Source organism: Pteropus vampyrus, unplaced genomic scaffold, assembly GCF_000151845.1.
Source record: "Pteropus vampyrus isolate Shadow unplaced genomic scaffold, Pvam_2.0 Scaffold59, whole genome shotgun sequence".
Classification (NCBI taxonomy): domain Eukaryota; kingdom Metazoa; phylum Chordata; class Mammalia; order Chiroptera; family Pteropodidae; genus Pteropus; species Pteropus vampyrus.
In genome coordinates, this window is record NW_011888840.1 from 261625 (window position 1) to 265510 (window position 3886).

The 3886-nt window shown below is 38.3% G+C and overlaps 1 protein-coding gene and 1 pseudogene across 1 annotated transcript in view; one reads left to right on the top strand and one right to left on the bottom strand.

Moving 5' to 3' along the window:
* Positions 1-3886, top strand: part of COL14A1 (collagen type XIV alpha 1 chain) — a 213161-nt gene that overhangs the window by 172531 nt on the left and 36744 nt on the right. The window lies entirely within an intron of this gene.
* Positions 2507-2624, bottom strand: LOC111740229 (annotated as a pseudogene).

A 3886-nucleotide genomic window follows, 5' to 3' on the forward strand; every position in this document is an offset into this window, starting at 1 on the left:
GAAGAGGAAATGTAACACACCATCACAAAACTAGTGGAGAGAATTTGATTTTCTTCTTCGTGGGTGTAGATAGGATTTTTTAAAACTGCTGAAGAACATTCTCACAGTCAGCCGTGGTGATGATAGTCTCTGCAATCGAGACTTGCCAGGTTGTTCGAATAAATATAGCAGCCACCACCAGAATGCATTACTGACAAAAGGCATGTGCTTCACAAATGTTATGTTCTCTAATCCTGGGAGTAACCTCAAATGCTAGGCCCTGTTACCACACTTTATAGACAAGGCATTGGGAGCTCAGAAAGCGGATGTCTTGAATGACGCCATATGCCAGTCAGGCTGCAGCCGGGGCTGCACTCCACATCCTTGGCTCCCACACTGTATTTTTTGTTCCCACAAAACTGCATTAACCAGTTAATGGGATTTCATTAATATAAAAAAAGTATTCCACGAAGGTATTTAATAAGCGGGACTCCATCACTGATGATGTCTCACCTAGCATTTTTGGGCAGTGGGAACCCGGTTTGGGTTGCTCTCTTGGTGAAGTAGAAGTTGTTATTTGACACCTAAGAATATGTTTCTTCGATAACATTGCACCTTTACTTGGATACTGGTACATCTGGGCACATCTGAGGAGAGACCTATTACTTAGGGAGCTAGTTTTGTGTTATTACCGGCTGCTAAGATACTAATATTGGAACACAGAGTGTGAATAGTATCTGCCATGCACTCTGATTCTAACGCCATCCTTCAGGGGCAGGCCAGACGTTTTTATATTTGTAAACCAGTGGTTCCACAACTTAAATAATCAGGTTGTTGTTTTGTGCTTTGCTTTTTTTTTTTTTTTAATATGTAGATTCCTGGGCTTCAACCTCAGAGATTTAGACACAGAAGTTCTTAGTCATGACCTAGGAATGTATAGTTCAAAAAAGCTTAATGATTCTGATAATCCTCTAGCTTTTGGAAATGCTAGGTAGTAAATTGTTAGGCCTATTATATGTTAATTTCTTAGGTAGAATATTGCTGGTGTTTTTTCTTTTAATTCCCTGAAGTCATTACTGCAGGTTACTAAAAATACATATTTATATTTATACATATACATTTAAATCACATATGTAATATATTTACATATATGTACATATTAAAAATAGTGTATCATGTGTATATAATATATAAATATATGTATGCATACAATATGTATACATATTTACACACACTCCAAATTTGTGTTTGTGTGTGTCATTGAAAATTCCCCAGTGTGACTCAACAGGTTATCACACATAAGGATTGATCTTGGATCTCTAGCCTGGACCCATGTTTACAGAGTCGGTGGCTTTTTGCTGCTTGGTCTCTTAATCTGGTGGTTGGTCTTAAAACTTTACTGCAAGTAGCAGCCTTGTTTCTTATGGCCGACTGCCACACTGGTCTATCCAGTGTCACTCACAGCAGTCCAGAGCCATGTCATGGGGTTGAAATTAGGAGTTTCTACAAGTATTTCTCTAGCTCTCAGTGCTTGAGTTTGGTCTGTTTCAACAAACTCATCAGATGCCAGCTGCTTACAGACCCCACTATACCTGAGCGTGTAGCGTCAGTCAAAGGACCTTAACAACTGGTGTTCTAGAATCCTCAGGCTAGTTCCGTGGCCCACCCTTGCAGGCTTCAAAGAAGGCATGGATGGTGCATATTGTATTTGAGTCACTAGTTCTGAGTGCTATTTCTAGTAGCTACATAAACATCAATATTCTAACTTCTGAACTTAATTTTAGTAAAATACTATTTGTGGGTATATCGTTTTCATTCTTTAGGTACCATAGGTATACTACCTAGAAACTACGAACTTTTTAAGAGTCTACAAAAAATGCTTCTGACTGGAAAAAGGCATATATATTTGCTCTAAAGTGTGGAAAAGAAAACTGAAAAATGGAAATTAATGCTTAATTAAATCTCTATAAAATGTGCTTTGCCAATTTTAGCCATCGTTAAGTTTAGTATTTATTTGATAATTAGTGATTTTGAAAACAAATTTTAGGCTAGATTTCCTCTTGCTGATGAACTAGAGCCAACCATAACTTAATAAGTTGCTCATAGCCAAGTGTTTTTAAAAATAAATTATAAAAATCTTTTCAAGTTTTTATAGCAAAAATTATTTTTCATGTGGATTGTGGGTACATATTAATGTTTTGAGGTGGGAATCCCAAAAAGGAAAAATGCCTGGAGATACATCCCTGTTTGTGGGTGGCTCATTTCATGCACTTTAAAAAAATGTTTGTCGGCCTAAGTGAATTCCCACATTATGCTTATCATTTAATCTTCTATTCCCTAATATTCATTCTTCATTGCTTAATTAACAGAAACATACATCTTCTCAGATTGGCTTCTCGATATAAAATGGACAATTTGTAGATATAGAAAAAAATTTTCTTTTTTTTTAGGCAAGGCAACCCTTGGTTGACCTCACAGATTGCAAGGACTTTGTCCACTTACAATCTCTTATTTTTAAAATTTTTTACACCTACAGCGCCTGGTCTTCCTAGGCGGTGTCCATCCAGATACTAACCAAGCCTGACCCTACTTAGCTTCCGAGATCAGATGGGATCAGGCATGTTCAGGGTGGCATGGCTGTAGACAATATAGAAATGTTTTGAGAAATGCACACACGTTTTTAGCTTTAAGAGTTGAAGACCATTCAGTGAGTTTTGCTTAAACCGATTCACAAAACTAGAATTTGCCAATTATTTTGCCCTGTAAAATGCAGACATTTCATAAAGATTTTTTTCACCGAGTTTATTGCTTTTATATAAAAAATACTGTTGCTATTGCTGCTCACCCTGAGATGAAGAGTAGAGTAAAGGAACCTGACCTCTGCCTAAGAGTTGGCTGGCTTTCCAGGATGGGCTGTAGCAGAGGTACTGGGGCAGAGGGACCAGTGCAGTCAGCCAACCAACCTGGGTCCCCTGACTTAAACAACACCTCTCCTGTGAAACCATCCTTGTATCTCCATGCCTGGACTAGGCGCTCTTCCTGTATGCTCCCATGACATTCTCTAGGCCGTCATCATAGCACATAGCCAATTTTTTTTCAATTATTGACTTTTCTCAACATTGTAAACTCCTTTGAAAGAGACCATCTTGTTCATCATGGTCTACCCAAAACCTACAGAGTGCTCAGTGCATAGTAGCTCTGCAAATATTTTTTAATAATGTGACATATGTGAGACTTTCAAGTAAAACTCTTTTGAAGGTAAATTTACTGGTGTGATTCCACAGTTAAAAAATAAAACTATTTTCATGAAGAAAAAGGTGAATTTTTTTATTTTCTAAGGTTTAGAAGAGATTTTGGGAGAAAAGTGGCTTCGATTATGTTTCTAAAATGGTATTAAGATCCATTTAGTAAAAAGCAATGTATAAAAAGTAAATTTTAATTTGTAATGAGAGAAACAGGTAACTCACAGTAGCCTTAAGGACATCTTTATTCTTGAACTATTATATCGAAAAATACTGTTGTCCATGACAGTCCATGAAAGAAAGTGCTAGAGATAAATATACTGTTGTGGCCACTGCTGGTGCCCTGATCAGATCCCCTTTACCTGGCAGGTATACTTCATCCCCCAGCTGCTACAGGTGTTGACTGCTAACAACTCACTTTGCCCCTTTTACAGAGAATTGCCCTTGGAAATGCCATCTTGGTCCGAGTAAATGACTAACTTATATAGATGCATAAAACCTTACCTTGGGTCAACTCTGACATGTAACCCACACTCCGGACTTCCCATGGGATCCTGCTGAGGCCAAACCTCAGCGACGTCCAGTTCTCACCTAACCTGTTCCCCTGCCTTCTCCTGCCTCGTCACTACCCGAAGGGTTTCTCCCTGCTCGTGGAGTGTTCATGA